The 20,937-nt window shown below is 41.7% G+C and overlaps 1 long non-coding RNA gene across 1 annotated transcript; it reads right to left on the reverse strand.

Annotated features, from left to right (window-relative positions):
• Positions 1–3,668: 3,668 nt before the first annotated feature.
• Positions 3,669–16,906, reverse strand: LOC122461063. The gene is made up of 3 exons (XR_006282765.1): positions 16,754–16,906; positions 16,553–16,678; positions 3,669–4,858 (listed from the first exon to the last, which is right to left on the reverse strand). It is a non-coding gene; the product is annotated as an uncharacterized LOC122461063 (long non-coding RNA).
• Positions 16,907–20,937: the final 4,031 nt, after the last annotated feature.

A 20,937-nucleotide genomic window follows, 5' to 3' on the forward strand; every position in this document is an offset into this window, starting at 1 on the left:
TGGGAGACTTGAAATTAGATTTACCAGTTTATGAGGGGTTTTTTGCATCTTATACTTTCTGCTCTGCTCAGCCTGTGGGTTCAGTTCTTATCGGCCAACAGACAGAACTGATGGACGAAGCAATGTTCATGCCCAGGAACCAAAACAAACCCAGCACCCTGTATTAATTTAATGCTCATGAAAGTTGGCAACCTTGTATCCTGAAACCTTTTATCCTCCAAACAGGTACAGCCCATCATGGGCAGCAGCTGGGGAAGATTTCCCTACTTCACTCTGCCAGTGTACCTCAGACCTGACCCAGAGGCCTATGCCTAATGGGGAGAAGGGAGCTCATTCTAAGTCTTCCATCAGTCCATTGCTTATCTGTTGAAGCTATCTTCCCACAGTGCTCTTGGATGCTAGGTAGTGGGTAACTCCACCTTAGCCCTTGGAGTGTTGGAATCCTTGTTTAGAAGCAGTATCAGGAGGAGCTTTATGGGGACAGGTGTTTTGGGATCTGTGACCCTTTTAAAGCCATAAAATATTTTTAAAGCAAAACTTATTGTGGGCTGGATTTTGACTCAGGTTGTGTGCCACATCCCCACAGAAGTATGAGGAGGGGCAAACACCATATCCTTGCATTGGGCTATCCAAACTTTACTTCAGATATGCAAGGGTCGGGGTGCCACACACCTGTTTATCCCCCATCCAGGGCTTATGAATGAGGACAGGGTGAGAGGAATGAATAGAGCAGAACTGAGTCCGCATGAGGAGGGGAAGGGTAGTAATTAGGTATAGTACAGCAGCAAATTACTATCCCTTGAAGCAAGGTGTTGTGCAATTGTAGTGCTCCCATGGGTATTTTTTGACTACTGTGCAATCGAACCCTGGTCAGAGGAGGACTGGACAATAAGTGGTTAAAATGCTAGTGCTCCTACCACCAGAGGGACCCAAGTGATAGCAATGGTGAGATAGCTACTGTAGACAGTACTCCCGTGAACAGGGAGTGAGAGCAGTTCTGGTCATGATGTGTTGATAAGGACCAAAGGCCCAATCCCTCTCCCACTTAAGTCAACAGAAACATGCCCACTGAATCCACAAGGAGTTGGACTGGGCCCCAGATGTGTATGTTTTGGAGTGAAGGTGTTGTGCAGAGAGATGGGGCATCTGTAAAGCACTACCAGGGTCAGAATGCAGAATCTGCCAATAAATACACATTAGTTGCAAATGAGAGTTAATCAACAGCACACTTTGATTAAGTGTGTCTGAAAGTCTGCCAGCAGAAGGTGGTCAGTGTTTCTTTAAAGAAATACTCAGTGTGAAGCTGGGATGCTGCAGACATACTGACTATTGTGGGGGTAATTAGGTGCTTCTGTATGTTGTGTTGGCATATCCCACAACAGACAGCACTGTGACAGACAAGGAGAGAAACAGGAGATGCCCAATGGAAATCTTCTGCTTGCTCTAGAGAGCCATGGGAGCCTGAATATTAGAGGTGAGGGACTGTACCTAATTATTTTATCATGTGTCTTCTGATTACCTGTCCCTCTTCCCCTTCCTTTATTATGATGGCACAGTCCCTGTCATCTGGATGGTTCATATCATTATTAATAGTATTATAAAATGTGTATGGTGTTTCACAGACAAATACAAGATAAAGCCCGTATTGCAAAGAATCTCACTTGTAGTGTTCATGTATCAGCCAGCTGCTCTCTGCTGATTTAGGGAACAGGTTGCTGAGGATCACCATGTGGCAGGACATCTGGGCTATGAGCAAATATAATTATTCAGCATTTGTATTATGGTAGCACCCATAGCCCCCAGAAGGTAGGGTTGGGGCCCGCTTGTTTTAGATGTTGTACAAATACACAGTAAAAGACTTAGAAGAGCTAATAATACACTGTCTAGGGCTTTTGGAAACTCAATCTTTTGGCTTTCATGAGCACAGATTAAATAAAGTTTGCCACTTTCAGCTTCTGTTGTCAGCTTTGGCAGTTAGTGTTCATGGATTCATAGATTCCAAGGTCAGAAGAGACCTTTTGTCATGAGAAAGGCCCTGCAGCTTTGCCTGCTCAGTACTTCTGACACCCGAAGTGATCATCTAGTCTTACCTCCGACATAACAGAACAGAGAATTTCTCCAAAATAGTTTTTAGATCATATCTTTTAGAAAAGCATCTAATCTCGATTTAGAAATTCTCAGTAATGGAGACTCCACTGTGACCCTTGTTAAGTTGTTCCAAAGTTTAATGACTCTCACTATTAAAAATTTATGACTTATTTCCAATCTGAATTTGTCTTGCTTCAACTTCCAGCTATTGGAGCATGTTATAGCTTTCTCTGCTAGATTGAAGAGGCCATTATTAAATATTTGTTCCCCCCGGTAGGTATTTATTGACTCTAATGAAATCATCTCTGAACCTCCTCTTTGTTAAGATAAATAGAGTGAGCTCCTTCAGTGTATCACTATAAAGCATGTTTTCTAATCTTTAGCAATTCTCATGGCTCTTCTCTGAACCCTCTCCAATTTATCACCATCCTTCATGAATTGTGGACAGCAAAATTGAATACAGTATTCCACAGTAGTTGCACCAATGCCAAATACAGATGTAAAATAACCTCTCCTTTTATTCAAGATTCCCCTATTTATGCAGCCAAGGATTAGATTAGCCCTTTTGGCCACAGCATCATATTGGGAACTCATTTTCAGCCAATTTTCCACCACAACCCCCAAATCTTTTTCAGAATCACTGTTTCCCAGGATAGAATCCCTCATCCTACAAGTCTGGTCTACATTCTTTATTCTTAGATGTATACATTTACATTTAGCCATATTAAAACACACATTGTTTGCTTGCATCCATCTTACCAAGTGATCCAGATCAAACTATATTAGTGACCTGTTCCCTTCATTATTTACCACTCCTCTGATTTTTGTGTCATCTGCAAACTTTGTCTGTGATGATTTTGTTTTCTTCCAAGTCATTAATAAAAATGTTAAATAGTGTAGGGCCAAGAACCACTAGAAACACCTGTTTGATTATGGTTCTCTGATTACAAATACATTTTGAGACCTAACAGTTATTCAGTTTTTAATCCATTTAATGTGTGCTATGTTAATTTGATATCTTTTCTCCAATATTATTAATTCTACCAATACTATTGTTTGGATTCTTTTTGTTCCTAATATACTTGAACTTACTTATTGTCTTAATGCTGCTGGCCATAGAGTTCTCCTTGTGTTCTCCAGCCCAACTCAGGAAGTCTACACAGCAATGAAACATCCCTGAAGCCCAAGCCCTGGCGCTTAAGTAGGCTGGCACAGGTTTTTCTTTGCTGTGTAGACATATGCTGAGAGGGGGCTGGAGAGCGAGCATGCTCTGCATTCTCCCCACAGCGACAAGTCCTGTCCCGAAGGACTGGGCCCAGCTCCCTGCTCTGGGCATAGTGACCTACACAGTGGTACTGCAGGTTTGGCCTGGCTGCTCATCAGGACATACCTTGTGGGCCTTTAGAGTTGTGGTGCTGGGGTGGAGGGTGCTGCTGTAGGTGGTCATTGTCCCCTCAATGGGACAAGGAGGAGACAGTGGAGGTGAGGACAGTAGCTTATGAAATTGTTCCCCCCTCCAAATTTGGCCCCTGGGTGGGTCACAGAAAAAGACAAAATGCAGTTAATGGGTTGCCTTATTAAAGCCATTTAAGGGAACCATTGCTTTAGTAGAAATGCCTTTATCCTGATCTCTGAATTTGCTTTTATCCTGATCTCTGAATTTTTTGTCACCATCGATGACATCACATGCTTAGGCAGCTATCTTCATTTTATTAGATTTTTGTGGTTTTTCTCATTTTTGTGAATTTGATTCTTGTGAAAATTGACCAACTGACAGTCCAGAAGAACAAAAACCTCAATTTAGTCTCATATGATGGTGCTCATGAAATGGGGTTTTTCCTATGAAAAACCAATGAAAACAAAATAGTTTGGGGCCAAAAATTGGGGGGTTTATTGGAAATTTTCATCCGACCAGTTACAATTTTTGTTGCCAAAACCCAAGAATTTTTCAAAAAAATTCAGTTTTCGTGTGTGATTTCTTTTTGGGATATTTCCTATGAAAACTTCCATTTTGACAAAAGTGATGTTTTTTGTTGAGAAAATATTTTGAGCAAAAATTTTAAATTAGCTTTATTCACAGCACAGGTGCAGGCTAGGAAACAATAGAGCAATCTTCTACATATTACCCCTCCAGTGTGCCTGAACCATGGGCTGAAGGACTCACCTCTACGAATGAGAGGATAGTGTGTCTTCTGTGCCCACATAATCCTCGATTTCTTGGCTGACAATTAAGGTGCTGGCTATGATCTTGATACCTGGGACTCATTTCATAGATAGTAAGCCACTGAAGAGGAAGCAGGTTGCACTACTGACTCCCATCATTTGCAGCGGGGTTAGACGGAAAGGGGATGTAAGAGGTGGGGATAAAGACATTGTGGAAACTGTGATTTATTTTTGTTTTTTCCCCAGGGGTATCCAGCGATGACTTTCTTCTGCTAAGGTCATACCGTAACTCTCACCATCAGCTTCTTTCAAACTGCAAGTCCCCTTTAACAGCACAACAACCACACTCCTTTCCCCCTTGATGCCACCTACTCTGTATTTGTCAAAGACTTATCCTGTCATTGAATCTCTTATCTCCTATAAGGCCAGGCTGATCTAGATGAACAGTTTCCCACAACACAAAGACTGCCTGCAGCAATAGCTGTACACAGGGACTGCAAGCTGTTTGCTTTAGCGTTCAAGATCTGCTTACTTGCTTCTGGACTCTGGTAGGGATGGCCTCCTACTAAGTGAGGGCAATGCCTCAGCATTCCTCATCTCAGTGAAACTGCAAGGAATCAGAAAAATGGCTTCTGTTAATTTGCAGTTAACCTGTAATCTTTGTGAATACTGGTGTACCATTCAATTTGCAGAACTTCCCTCCATATCACAAGGCGGGTGGATAACTGCTCCTTTAAGGCTTTCCTATGGGGTAATTAAAGCTCCTTTTTCTAAGCTGCTTGGTATTTTAATTGATTTTCTCTACTGGCTACATACAGTCCAATCACTCACTCAAACGTTTATCTCCTAAATGTAGAATGAGCTACAGTGTAAAGCAATTGGCCCACCACACTCCAGTGGGTCTCATAGTGGTGGGATTGCTTTCCACTTGTGAGTTTATTGTTAGGGTTTAGAAGCACTCCATTTTTAACTCCCTCAGTATTAAAGATTTAAAATCTAAAAAAATAGCAAGTACTTCAGGATGCAACCCAGTGTCCAGATTTTGACACAGTAAATGTTCTCAGCTACCCAGATTTCAGATGAGTGGGATCTTTATTTTATTCTTGTCATACAAGTTCTCTGGACAGGGTGGAAGCTGTTTAATAAGAGGGAAGTTTAAGACTAACAAGTTTTTGGTTTTTGTAACTTCTTAGCATTGTCTGCAGGTTCAAAGGTGCCAAAATGGTAATTCAAAAAGTATCTTCATATGAAATGAACTGTTTTGTCTGAGACTGAATTTAGGAATTGATCCAATACCAGTGGAGTGTTTTTGTAGTATGTCAGGATTTCCTGCATACATTCACAGAGATGGGGTCCTCTCTGTTCAACTTCTTACTCTCTTTCAATGCATGATTTTTTAAAAATAATGTACAAGTAATCTCCATATTTCCCAGTTCACGGTTCCCTACTGACTGTTCCTGTGAGAGCCATCAATTGATCAGTTAGGAACCACATCAGGTCTGGTCATTGTGCCCAATCACTTTTGAAATGACAATGTTTCCCCATCCATTTATTCTATCATCTGAAAATCTACTGCTTTCAGCAGGAGGCTTGATCAAAATAATCAATGACTGTGTGATACTTCCCCCTCCTGCTGTGCATGGAGAGAATCATAGTAACACAAAAACCATGAAATTCTAGAGTACGTTGTTTGGATACTACAGCAGGATACTCTGTATGAGCATGCTAGAGTTGGGCCTGACACAAAACTAGGATCTGAACATGTGTTCCAAATCACAGTACAGATCCAGGTCTGAATTTTGCAAGTTTTTGGTTTGGCCCATTATAAAGACAGGGACAATCTGGATGGAGGCTGGGATTAAAAACAAAACAAAACACCAAAAACCTAAGGGATTTAGGAGCTGAGCTCCCATTGAAATTCATTAGGATTTGGAGTCTTAACTCCCTTCAGCTCCTTTAAATTTCCCACCACCAAACAATATTGAATTTTGGGAGCTGGAAATCTGGATCCCAGTTTTGGAATCTCATCTCTAGTGTGGGTGGATCTAGAGTCTATATAAATAACTAAGTTTCAAAGTGGACAGTTATTCTTTTGCAGGTTGATAAAATGACTGACAACAGGATATAGTGCCAGAAGCCACAAACCAACTACATAAGGTCATTTCTGAAACACAAAGATAAACCATTTTCCTAGTACACTTTAAAAAAAAAAAATCTAGCCACGGGTTTAGTCTACCTTTTAAAAGGGTCTTTTTTGCCTTGAATTTGCTGCAACCTGCATCACCACATGCAATATCTGGGACATGCCCAAGTCAGTAGCTGATTTCCTCCAACAGACATGTTGTGTTGCATATTATGTATGGGAGCACAGCAGTCAGACCTCAAAATGCCATGGAGTAGAAGTGCCACATAACAATAGGATCCTTCTTAGAATTCTACATCGGTTCTTTTTTATCTTCCATGCTATCACAGAGGCAAGTCTCTACCTCTTCCAGGCCTTCTGGGAGAAACACACATGCATGCACACATTATATGTGCATATACATTACAAAATGAAGTGCATTTGGGGGAAGTGCCAAAATAGAAAGAACAGCAGACCACAAGCTTCTTTCAAACTGCAAGTCCCCTTTAACAGCACATGTCTCCCACATGCATGGGAGCTGAAGGCATCACCACTTTTCAGGGTGCTGCTCGCTGCTCAGCACATTGAAGGCTCAAACCCCATCTCCCTCCTGGGGTTAGATTCTGCACATTACATTTCACCCCAAAGGGAAGGATGTAGAAAGGGTAACACTGATGACCAGAATGGTGGTCTGCAGAGCCAGCTATCTGAACTGTCCTTTAAAATCAGAACAGTGGGAAAATGGGTTGTCAGAAACCACATTGCTTTAAATAAACACATTGTTGTTCTATACCATCTAACACGTAGTGTAGGCAATGCCAATCATGCTTAAAGATATGGCATGGTTAGCTGGCCTAGGGTTAACCACAGCCCATAACACGTTTTTACACACAACTCTCTTTATACAGTTTAACATTTTCTAGCCCAACTCATTTCCCAGTGCAGACAAAGATTCTCCCTCTTTGGCATGTGGGAATTTGAAAAGCCAATGTTCATTCTTTCAGTAAATGTTACTCTGGCAAATAATTTCTCTATTTCAAGCTAATTAGAACCTTTATTCCTTGATTTCAGAGACTTTCCTGGATCTGTACAAATGTTACTGAGTAGTCCCTGATTTTTCAGACAGAGAAACTGGGACAATTGCTGGGATGATATTTCCTTCTAGTGCCATAGTCTTTTGGTGACACTTTGAATTAATACTCTCTTTGTATTGACTTGATTAGTATTAACAATTAATACAATATTACAGGCAAGTCCCTGGTTCATTAAAATCTATGTGTAGGTCCTCAGTGACAGATTAAAGACAGATCAGCTGATCTGTCCCCCCCATGGCTCCCACTGTCTGGTTTTAGTGGATTGCAGGGTTTGCTCTGTACACTGAACAGTGTTTCTTTAGCTCTACCTGGTCTTTGGGGCTTAGCAGAAAGACCTGGCAGCACTGAACTCATCAAGCTCTCTCCATCACTTAACCATAAGGTGAAAGAAGGGCAAGAAATCCTAGAACCTCTCCGACTACCTAAGGGTTAGGGCAGAGAAGGGAATGCATGCATTCCTCACAGCAGCCAGGAGGGAAGGAAATAGGATGACCAGCTTTTCCTCCTTTTCCTCTTGTTCTCTTGTCCCACCAGCCGGGAAAGTAGAGGCATGCTTCCTTCCCAGAAGTCAGTAGTGGTGAGAGAGGTTTGAGTCTCTGGGGCCAGTCCTCAGCTGAAGTAAAATGTCATAACTCCACTGAGGATCCACCCTGCTGTTTGGATTGATCCAGGAGCCACTTAGCCTCCATTTATTCTTGTGGTTCCCTGTTCCTGAAATTCATGTGAAGTGTGTCAAAAGTCACAGGAGAATTCAAGTCTCCAGTCTTGCGGGTGCCAAAAGAATGTGATATATAAAGGACGATTAATAATCTTTGATGTGTCCCAGTGCATCAATTAATTTATAATCAGTGGAATATTCTGTCTGCAATAGCTTTTCAGTAGAAATGTATTTTAAGGGTAAAAAGTTTTTGTTGTGGTTGTTTATTTTTAATAACTGGGCAAACTGGTTTGAATACAATCAAACTGCGCAGAACATTTGCACAATGTGTAAACCAGACGGAAGACTGTTTTTGCAGTTTATAATGTTCACTGCTAACTTCCTCGTCACTATTTCCCCAAATATTTTCAGCATGGACCTGCAACTTTTGTTTCCACTGGGTGAGGAACAGAGGTGCATTAAATATTGGCAACAAAATTAGAAATGCTCAGAATATGCCTTCAGTTGTGTAATGGACTAAAATGGGCCCCATTTTTCCAGCAAAACTTTTTCTCACTGGAAATTTTTCCATTTTTCATATTTTCACAACAGATTTACGGTTTCTAAAATTCCACAAAAGCTGGAGCTGCAGGATGGCATGAGGAAATGGGAAATGAAATATGCAACATTTCCTGCAGTTTTGCATAGCTTGAGTCAGGAAATAAAAACACAAAAAGAAACATTCTTTTGGTATTGCCAACCCATCTCAAACCATGACATACTGGAAATCTCAGAAGAGAGGCAATTTCCAGACCACTGAAATCTGGATAGTGACTTGAATGTTTGAATGCTAAAATGAAATGCCACATCTTTAGAGATTCTCTTTAGGGAATTTAGTCAAAAAGGCCACTGAGAATGCAAAGAAATTGCTGTAATTGCATTTTTGAATAGCTAAAATGTTAAGGGGCTGATCTAAATCCCACTGAAGTTAATAGAAGACTTGCACTAAGCTCTGGCCCAATGTGAATATGGGCTATTGACCAGCCCCTTCACTCTTCTGGATTGTAAACCCAACTCTGCCACCGCATTGATGGGTAACCTTGGCCAAGTGGCTTCATCTCCCTCTGCTCCACTGTTCCCACCCATAAAATAGGTATAAATAATACCTAACTCCCTTATAAAGTGCTTTGAGATATGTGTGTGAGATGTGTGGTGTAGTAGCTAGGTATTATTATTCATTTACATATTTTGGCAACAGCGAATTATTGTTTACAACAGTTTAAAAGCAACCAAAAAGGCTCAGAAATATGTATATGGGAAGGGGGTGTCACCATATTGTGGTGACTAGAGCTGGGTGGAGAATGGTAATTCTGTTTCATGGAGGATTTTGACCCTTTTGAAAATTAATTTTGTTTGATTTAGGAACCCCTCTCTCCCCCCACCAGATTTTTAAATTCTCCACCCAGCAATAGAGAGCCCCCTCTCTGATGCAGTCCACCTGGCAGGCTGCCCCAGAGCCTGGGACTCTGGCAGCCCTGGTTGCTGAGGAATCATGAACCTGGGTTCTCAGTGTTTCCAGACCCTTGGCTCGCTGTCAGAATGCCATGTGAAGTGCTGAGAAGCTGGGTGTGCGAGATGGCAGGAAAGCAAGCAGAGTTCTATCAGAAACCCTGCCTGGCTTCTGGGGGAACTTCATTAACACTGAGCCAGCTCCACAAAATCTTGAAATTTTGATGAATTGGCAAATTTTGATGAAAAATATCTTGTCCAAATTTTTCCAACCAGATCTAGTGGTGAGTCTCTGCAATGGAAAAAGATAGGCAAGGGATACGGGTGTCACACTTCATTTTTGGAGAATGCTGAATTCCAATTTTTATTATGGTTCATGAGCCAGGCCATTAATGTAAGGCTCCATCCATCCTTCAAGGCACAGCAGAGCTTCCAGTGGTGTCAGTGAGAAATTTGCACAGAAATCCAGGTTAGAATGGCCCCTGCTTGCAGTAACTACCCCTTTTGTTGTCATTATTGCTTGTGAAGTCACATTCAACATCACATAGAAGGAAAATCTCCTCCGCTTTTGAAGCGCTGTTATTTCTGCTGCGTGTTTACTCTCCCCAGCCACTTTTTGTTCAGTACTTAGTTCACTGGGGCCTTGATCCTGATTGGGATTCTGGGCACTGTCCTAACACAAATAATAAAACATTATATCCCCATTTCCAAGGCATGATTTTTATGTCTAGACTTGGAACCTACTCCACACAGCTTGGGTCCAGCCATACCTACATTTGAGGATGTGCAGACTATATTGAAAGACCATTTTCCCAGGCTTTACCTGATGAACAGACTTGAAGCAAGCTATTTACTTTCTATGAAATAGATAAGTGATGACATGTAAAGTGTCATCACCAGTTACAATAAGATTAGAGGTGGTGGGTGGGGGAGTGGGAGTTTATACCTCCTAAAGGCATTATTTCTGCTTGTCTGTTCTTACACCACACCCATCGCCATGCTATCTGAGTGTTTTCCCAAGTGCTTAAGTGACCTGACAAGCATCTGACCCAGAAAGACATTGCTGCTTTGACAACAAGTCCTTGTGGCACATTAGAGACTAACAAATTTATTTGGGCATAAGCTTTTGTGGGCTAAAACCCACTTCATCAGATGCATGGAGTGGAAAATACAATAGAGAGGTATAAATACACAGCATATGAAGAGATGGGAGTTTCCTTACCAAGTGGAGGGTCAGTGCTAACGAACCAATTCCATTAAGGTGGAAGTAGGCTATTCTCAACAGTTGACACGAAGGGGTGGAAATCACTTTTCTAGTGCTAATGAGGCCAATGTAATCAAGGTGGCCCATTTCAAACAATTAACAAGGAGGTGTGAGTATCAGCAGGGGGAAATTAGTTTTTATAGTGACCCATCTATGCCCAGTCTTTATTCAGGTCTAATTTGATGGTGTTCAGTTTGCAAATTAATTCCAGTTCTGCAGTTTCTCGTTGGAGTCTATTTTTGAAGTTTTTTTGTTGAAGAATTGCCAATTTTAAGTCTGTTATTGAGCGTCCAGGGAGACTGAAGTGTTCTCCTACTGGTTTTTTGAGTGTCAGATTTGTGTGCATTTATTCTTTTGCTGTCCGATTTGGCCAATGTACATGGCAGAGACTGTCCGGTTTGGCCAATGTACATGGCAGAGGGGCATTGCTGGCACATATCACATTGGTAGATGTGCCAGTGAACGAGCCCCTGATGATGTGGCTGATGTGGTTAGGTCCTATGATGGTGTCCCTTGAATAGATATGCAGACAGAGTTGGCCCTGGGGTTTGTTGCAGGGTTTGATTCCTGGGTTAGTGATTTTGTTGTGTGGTTTGTAGTTGCTGGTGAGTATTTGCTTCAGGTTGGGGGGCTGTCTGTAAACAAGGACTGGCCTGTCTCCCAAGGTCTGTGAGAGTGAGGGATCGTCCTTCAGGATAGGTTGTAGATCCTTAATGATGCACTGGAGAGGTTTTAGTTGGGAGCTGTAGGTGACGGCTATTGGAGTTCTCTTACTTTCTTTGTTGGGCCTGTCCTGTAGTAGGTGATTTCTGGGTACTCTTCTGGCTCTGTCAATCTGTTTCTTCACTTCACCAGGTGGGTATTGTAGTTTTAAGAATGCTTGATAGAGATCCTGTAGGTGTTTGTCTCTGTCTGAGGGGTTGGAGCAAATGCGGTTTTATCTTAGAGCTTGGCTGTAGACAATGGATCATGTGATGTGGTCTGGCTGAAAGCTGAAGGCATGTAGGTAAGTAAAGCGGTCAGTAGGTTTGTGGTATAGGGTGATGGTTATGTGACCATTGCTTATTTGCACTGTAGTGTCTAGGAAGTGAATCTCTTGTGTGGACTGGTCCAGGCTGAGGTTGACAGTGGGGTGGAAATTGTTGAAATCCTGGTTGAATTCCTCAGGGGCCTCCTTCCCATGGGTCCAGATGATGAAGATGTCATCAATGTAGCATAAGTAGAGTAGGGGTGTTAGGGGATGAGAGCTGAGAAAGAGTTGTTCTAAATCGGCCATAAAAATGTTGGCATACTGTGGGTCCATGCGGGTACCCATAGCAGTCCCGCTGACTTGAAGGTATAAATTGTTTGAAATTGGCCACCTTGATTACATTGGCCTCATTAGCACTAGAAAAGTGATTTCCATCCCTTCGTGTCAACTGTTGAGAATAGCCCACTTCCACCTTAATTGAATTGGCTTGTTAGCACTGACCCCCCACTTGGTGAGAACTCCCATCTTTTCATATGCTGTATATTTATACCTCTCTACTGTATTTTCTACTCCACGCATCTGATGAATTGGGTTCTAGCCCATGAAAGCTTATGCCCAAATAAATGTGTTAGTCTCTAAGGTTCCACAAAGACTCCTTGTTATTTTTGCTGATACAGACTAACATGGCTACCACTCTGAAACCTGATTGCTGCATTGGTTACACTCAGTTCACATTTGGAAGGTTTTCTTCGCAGCCATGAGGAATGGGCCACATAAATACGTCAAGAGAGCTGGATCCAGCCAATGAGCTGGGTGTTTGTCACCTCGGTTGTAGAGCTTTTAACTGAATTCATCCCTAGATGATTAAAAGGCCACTGGAGGCAGCTGGAGTCTCTCTTTACTTATTATAAAGTCTGGTATAAAAATGCATTTGTAATAAATTCTTGACAGGTGCTGCTAATTACAGCGGATCAGGTAGCAAGCAGTTGTGAATTACGGTGCTATAAATTCCATTGAGGGGTTCTAGTTACATCATATATGAAGCTTGAGCCACTAGAATCCCTCAGGTTGGAACTATACTCCCTCATTCAAAATATACCTAGTTCTAAAAGTGGTTTATATAGTGGATGGGATTGAATATTTGCAGAACTCTGAACCCTTGTTATCCCACCATTCTTTCTTTAAAATGTCACTAGAGTGGTTGGGCCAGAGTGTCTGAGCCCTCTATTCTGGACCAAAATGGTGGAGCATTGTGCTAGGTGCCCACCTGTTTGTATTTGTCTTGAGGCAAAATAATCTCATAGTGATACTGTGATCTCTGCATCATAGATGGTGACACCGCATTGCCATGCCATGATTCAACACATTATCATATATCGAGGCAACACTGCACCATGAAGAGCCAATGTAGTTAAATCACAGCATGTGGACTAGATATGGGACTCTTTAATTGCCCAGCAAGACACAAAACAGACCTAGTAAAATAGTGTCTGTCCCACATAGTGCAGGAAGGGCATTAGCTATCGTCTGAGCAGCTTTTTTTGATGTAATTTGATTACTTGTGTTGATGATGTCCCTCTTTCCTCATGCTCACTGGCTGATTCTGATAACAATGGATGAATTTTCAGGTTTCAGAGTAGCAGCCGTGTTAGTCTGTATTCGCAAAAAAGAACAGGAGTACTTGTGGCACCTTAGAGACCAACAAATTTATTTGAGCATAAGCTTTCGTGGGCTACAGCCCACTTCATTGGATGCATAGAATGGAACATATAGTAAGAAGATATATATGAATACATACATACACACACACAGAGAAGATGAAAAGGTGGAGTAAGAGGCTAATTAATTAATGGATGAATTATCACTGTTTGGGGATTGTTGTTTTTTGTTTGTTAGGTAATGATTAACAGTATATTTGAGCTGCTATCCTTGTATTCAAAATGCTATAATGTGCTTTTTAATCGATACGTGTGCCTGTTCAATGTATGATCAAGACATTGTCAGACATTATTTGTAAAGAAATGTTCTTCAGTTTTACCTTCTTTATGAAATCTGGTTTTTAGAGGACAGCTTTGAGGCTCCTCCCAATCCTCCACTGGGGATTGCCATTTCCTTCTGGATCAATGTCTGGAGATGGGTCTGATGGATCACGTTGCATTATGCCACATCACATTACCATGCATCCCATCACATTGCCTTGTTATGTGACATAACCTAACATAATGTGATGCTTAGTAATCAGCATAACATGCTGCTGCTCATTAGAAATGTAAAACAATAAGAAAATAAAAGAGGATTTGATTGGATCCCCTGGATGAACTACTGCTAGAAAGGATATCTGTTGAGCAGATAACAAAGAGGGGCTAGGCACATTTCCACATCAGAAAGTGGGGATTGTTTTCCAAAGTCTGTCTTACTTTTCAGTTCTAATATATTTCCTTCAATTTTCACCCTCTCTTTCAATGAAAATGTCAGTATGTTCTGAATTAACTTTTCTCCTCTATCGTGCATATCATAATTCAACAATAGGCTATGGTTTATGCATGCATCCGAAGAAGTGAGCTGTAGCTCATGAAAGCTTATGCTCAAATAAATTTGTTAGTCTCTAAGATGCGACAAGTACTCCTTTTCTTTCTATGGTTTATGGTAGCACCTGGGTGGATATACACAGGATGCCAAGTTTGATTCTCAGATTCAGCAGATGCTTCAAAATATGAACTGGCATGAACCTCAGCATATTGTGGTTTACTCCTTTCTGAGGAAGTCCCAGACCATGTGCTATTTGATTATAAACATTGTGTTAGGCTCAGCAGAGAGGCTTCCAGGCCTCACAGTGGAATCAACAAGGCTCCAGGGCCTGAGGAGACAGGGGCAGCAGAGGATTACTGAGAGAGAGGATGGGTTATAGACAGGGCCAGCTCCATTGTTTTTGCCGCCCCAAGTGGCAAAAAAAAAAAACACAAAAAAACCCCCCAAAAAACCACAAAAAACCCCCCCAAAAAACACAACAACAACTTGCCGCCTAACGGGGAGGTGCAATCATGCCCGCCGAATACAGAGGCGGAGTGATGGTTCGGCCGCCGAATTTCTGCCACCGCCAAGGGCCCCTGAACCCGACATCCTGCTGCCCCTTTACATTTGCCACCTCAGGCACCTGCTTGGTTCACTGGTGCCTGGAGCCAGCCCTGGTTATAAAGCTTACTTGTATTTGAGAGGGAAAGGAATCATGAGATGTCTTGAGGAAGTGGGACAAAGACCTGGGGTTAGACAGAAGGGAAGGAGCTGTTTGGGAGAACGAAGGTGGGGATTGGTGCAGTAGGAAACTTTCAAAGGGCTGGATTGTTTATAGATGCTTCTGATACTCAACTTCGCAAGATTTATCCGAAGCACACTGAAGACTTTGTACTTTTGAGGTTCACGCATCACTATTTACAACTCAAAGAGGGATCTATGCCGAGAACTACATGAGATGCTCAGAGAGGGAATCTCCCCTACACCTCAATGTATTGTTTAGAAAGGAGCTCTCTCCCTAGAATTCAGTGGAATGCTTGGTAGTCAATGAAGAGAGCTCTAGTTTTGCACCTGTCAGCTATTTCCAAACTATTTAATGGCTTTCAGGGAAGCTGGAGGCCAAATCTGTGGCTCAGATGGACAGAGGAAAGCCATGACCGGCCTTCTTGGGGATGAGAATTTCCCTTTGTATAACCTTCAGTCAGTATGGCAAGCTAAAGAGAGGTTACCTTCCATTTCTGGGACGACCAAACACTAAATTTAAAAACAAAATTAAGATCTGAGGGGCTGCTCTGTTTTTTGTTTTTAATTAAAAGCTATTGAACAACATGTTCTTGACACAGCTTAATTTAAACTTTGCTCCCTATTATTTCGCTTTTCTAGGAGTGGAAACAGCAAGAGTTTTGAGTAGTTTTTTTCCAGACTCCTCTTGGGTAAGTTTAGAGAAACACACTTCCACATGAATCACTAGCAATATCCCTATGCCTCTTACAACACCAAATCGCTAGTGGCACTAGTCCCCCCTCCCCTTGTTGTGAAAACAGAGCAATATTGCAAAAAGACTGTTCTATTTCTGGACTATAACCCTTTCTAAATTGATACCAATTGTTTCTGCACTTAAATGATAATAAAAAGGAAAAGAAGGAAAATGACTGCATTGGAAAACCCTGTAAAGCCTCTCTAGTACTGGCAGAGTAATCCTGCACTACCATTACTTTTAGACTCTAGAAATATTAGAGCAGAGTTTGACCTTCTGTACAGAAGCTATAAAAGAAAATCAAAATGTTCTTTCTACCCTCTCCAGCCGCCACATGAACTGTAGTCATGGAACCAACTTACAGGAGTCTCAAGCGGAGAGATGATTATTTTATAGAAATGCCTGTATTGTAGCTGGCTGATTAGACCAACTGCTGAAATGTCACAATGGACCCACATTAAGGGTCCAGAACCCCTACCAAGAAACCCAGGCTTTCCTCCTTCTGGTGAGGGGACTGGTAGAGAGTGGGAGGATTCACAGTATATCAGATTAATCAGAGGCAAGTCTCATTGAGTTGGACTGTTATTGAGCCACATGCACACTAGAACAGTGCATATTCCCTACAAAAAGTCACACGGAGGGCTTGATTTTCAAGAAATTTAAGCCTCCGGTCCAATGGGATCAAGTTCAAGGCTGATAGCAATAGGCTGCACTCACCTCGAGTGCTTTTTTGATATTCGGGTGCTAGACTGCCATTCTCTTCAGCTCCCAGCACCTCCTTCAGCCTCTGCAGGTCTTTTGTGGCTTGGCCTTGTGGCCAGGTTGCAGAGTCCAAACCACCTTCTGGAGTATAACGAACTCAAATTAGAAGCAGTTCCTTGGCTTTCAGGGCCAATTATAAGCAAAATAGTTTTTCACCTTTCCTAGTTAAATTTCCTCTCTGGAGTTGAATCCGCAGGGTTCCATCTGAACTCCTGTGTGCGGCCAACAATGGGCCCTTACCCAGCTTAGTTTCTCTGGCTGTAGCCTAGGGAGCATCCCTCCTCATTCCTCTGGCTCTAGCCAGGAACTGACTTGCTGACATCAGGCAGCTCCTTTTGTTTCAGCCTGCTGAGCCTTGACTGGCTGTTGCTAATCCCCAGCCCTTCTGGCCACTGGATGATCAGATCTCACTGGCTGGTCTCACTGGTTCCTAAAATGGCTGCTCTTTTTGTCACAGAGAACTGTTTCCTGGGATGGGGTGCAGGTGCAACAGAGCAATGGAGTCTCCAGTAGGGGGTTGCAAAGGCCTGGTACAGCCCATCACACTGTTGTTTCAGAGATTTAGTAGATTTTAAGGTCAGAAGGAACAATTCTGATGATCTAGTCTGACTTTCTCCATAACACAGGCCCTGGAATGTTCATTTGAAGCACATGAAGTTGCACATACAAACTAGATATTGCACCTGAAAATGAGTCTGAACACCCATCTGTGCATACAAATGCCTGATTTGCATGTGCAGCTGCAGAACTAGCTGCAAAATAGGCAGGCAATTGCACATGCACAAATGCACATGGACCTTGGAGAAATGGGCCTCAAATTACAAAACATAGTGTAAACATAATAGCAACCTTCAGTAACATAACTCTGTCATCTCCAAAGAACTCAGAACACTTTACACTCTATATACAAGTGCATACAGCATCAACAATCTATAGTTTCTTCAGGGGCAAAAGTGGGCAGCTAACCATTGCACTACACAAAAGTTAAGGGAAATTCTGGCCAAAGGCAATCCCAGATCAAATAGATTTTTTTGTTCATTTTTTTCTTAATCATGCAAGAGCTTGGTCACGTTCTCTGCCAAAGACTTGGGGCGAGAACAGAATAAATGACTCACAGTACATTTTTATAGTCATATTGGTCCAAAGGTGAGAGTTGACAAAGTAGAAAGTGATACTATTTTTTCTAGTGGTGTGCTCTGCCCTGAAATTAAGACATCCCAATTTATGATAGGTCTGCTCTCTGTTTTGCAGTCCTAGCATGGAGAGTAGTTGGAGAGCCCCACAATAATTCTGAGCACCTTCACATGGCAATGTTGGGGCATGACATTGCGACACAGAATCACAAAGCGATGCTGCTGCATCATGACACTGAAAATGTGACATTCATACACTGATGCAATGCCATGAAGGCCAGATGCTGAGGCTCCATGAGTAGTAAGTAGCACGAGTCTATTATTTTGTCCTGTGTTACAAAGAGGTGGGAACCTAGCAGCCTTTTTATTGAAGCAATAGATACGTTATTGTACAGTTGTGGGCTATTCAGCCTTTTAGGTATTATCTTTTATAGCAAAAGATGGAACCTATTTGAACACAAATTCTGTGAATTATATTATCTTGGTCATTATCTACCTTGCTCACCTTTCAAAATACATGCCCAAAGCCTTTCTCTGTTTCAAATCTGGTTACATTTTCTCCATCTCCATCTCTCTTTTTATTCCGAGGGACCGGCTTGACCATAACTCATAATAGTTCCTTTTAATTCTCCCTTCCTCTCTTCCCCACCCCTCCATCCCCCGGCTTAGCCTGTCAATAATTCTCAGTGGGACATACCCTTTTTCTTAATCCCCAAGAGCAAGAAGAGCGAGAGAGGATGATCCATCAATTGATCCAGAGAGTTGTTAGCCTCACGTTGGGGTTCAGACAGCCATCACTCTCACTGAACCTGACATACTTGAAGCAACTGGATGGCAAGTTAGGTGAGGAAATGAAATAACATTATCAGACAAGCGTGTGGGCCCATAGCCAAGGGAAACTGACACAACAGGGAGAAATCCACATTGTATTCTCCTCCCCCACCCTTCCTTTTCTGCTAGTTTAGTCATTGCTGCATTTTCAAGGGTTGAAGTTGTTTCTGGAATGGAAAGGCAGACTGCCAGCTGCAATGACTTTTTATCCTACTCATCATTGGGAATATCATGGCAGCTGCTGAATGAAAATGGCAACCTTTTAAAAAATGTGATGGAGTGAACAAGCCCTTGTAGCTATTTTAATCCTTCCCTCCCTCAGGAAAAACGTTCCTCCCATAGTCCTCTTCCCCATACTCTTTCATACACTCTAGTCTGTGTTTATTAGAGATCTAGCCCTTGTTGTTAGTGACAAAGCAATGCAAAGTGGGAAGATAGGACTTGTGTCTTTGGAATTAGAAATGGGTTGCCCTGCAAGACTTGTCATCTATCTGCCTATGGGGAAAGGAGCCTTTTGTTTCTTCCGACAGTGATTCTGCATCATGACACTCCTAAACCATTTAATTTGGAAGTTACAGGGCACCAGAACAGATTACAGTATAGCTCCAGCCCATTTATAAGAGTCATCAGGTAGTGCCTCTACCTGTCTGAGCTTTGCAAAGGCTGTTGTGGTGTGCTTTGTTTGATACATTGCAACACAAATGTTATGATGCCATAATATAAATATCACATAAAAAGACACCCACATCTGTGTGGCTCTGCTTCCCCTTTGAAGGGATTTTAACCCCTGATTTAAAATGTTTTAAAACAAGTTTGGGCCCACAGGAATGTATTTGTAAGTAACCTGTGTGTGGTAAATAACACATTCTCCTCACAAATGATCCACTACTCTGAACTCAGCTGAATGCACCTTGCTAATTTTAAAACAGTTTGGTTAAAAATATTTTAAACAAAACCAACTCTGGCAGAGATCCCAGCATCCTCAATGAGAGATGCGCATTTCCCAAACACTGGCAGTTTGTCAAAATATTGCATATTTATATGCTGGGTAGAACAACTCAGGGCCTGCAGTGCTGTTAATACTATGAATTACTAAATAAGAAACTAACTCAGATTTCTGGCTTTGTGGGTACCTTGTTATGGTGTAAAGATTTCACCTTGATAGTGGGATGGGCACCCATAAAAAACATATCCTACACCCCTGCTCTGCTAACAGATGTGTATTTATGATACATCATCCCACTTGTAGAAGTAGCATGCTTTGCAGGTTTCATCATAAGATTTTTGTTGTTAAAAGTGAAAACATCCTTCTCATAAAAGAACATTCCAGCAAGAGGAAAACTTGCATACCAGTAGAAGCCAGTCACAATATATTCGTATTTTCTGAGAACTGCATCAGAATACACTCAGAGCAAAATAAGAGGATGTCATGATTTATAAGAATAGTAACTTACATGCCTAATGGACCTATTATCCCAAAGGATCCCTAAGCGCCTCACCAGATCCCAAACCAAAAACTTCATTAGATGCTTGATCTAATGCCCATTAAAGTCAATGGAATTCTTTTCATTGATTTGCCTGGGGTTGGATAAGGCCCCACAAGAGAGTTAAGGGTTTAAATACAATACATGTGCCTTGTACCAAAAGGACTTCATTAGGCCATGGCAGTTTGAAAAACCTAAATGTTTGAAAGTCAAGAAACTCCGAACTAAAGTTCCGCAGATGCCATTAACATAAATATAACATTAACATCATTTGGAAGTTAGAAGGGGAGCCGGAATTGAGTTACTATATAATAGAAGCTAGTTGCAACACTAATTACAATGCAGCTGGTACCACAACTCCATAATTCACCAAACACTGAAATGCAGCCAGCTCTTCATGGAATGAAAGAGTTATTTCATAGCACACAGCATCCTTTTATATATATATATAATGTACAATGTGAAGGGGAGAACAGTTTTATATCTGGTTGAAAGCATGGGGTGAACTTAGGTTGGCAGAATGCAATTGCCAAAATTGGAATTTGACCACAGAAATCAGATTAATACCCCTATTCTTAGGAGAAGTACCAGGAGAGCTGTAGTGACTACAAATGATCAGAAGCAATACAAATAAATAATGAAAAGTGAGTAGATCTATTTTATTTCTCAAAGCCACTCAGTATCATGATGGAAGTCATGGGTTTGACAACAGTTAGCTATGATTTTAGCAATTACAACTGATTAAGATCATCAAGATTAATATAGCAGGATAACATTCAGTGATGATGGAGTTTCCCCTCAGCCTCAGATGGTTAGTCTTTTTAAGACTATATGATTGAAGAACTGATTTTAAAATAAAAACGAACCCTTAGTTGTGTACAACACAAGGAAA

The sequence above is a fragment of the Dermochelys coriacea genome, chromosome 7 (assembly GCF_009764565.3).
Source record: "Dermochelys coriacea isolate rDerCor1 chromosome 7, rDerCor1.pri.v4, whole genome shotgun sequence".
Classification (NCBI taxonomy): Eukaryota; Metazoa; Chordata; order Testudines; family Dermochelyidae; genus Dermochelys; species Dermochelys coriacea.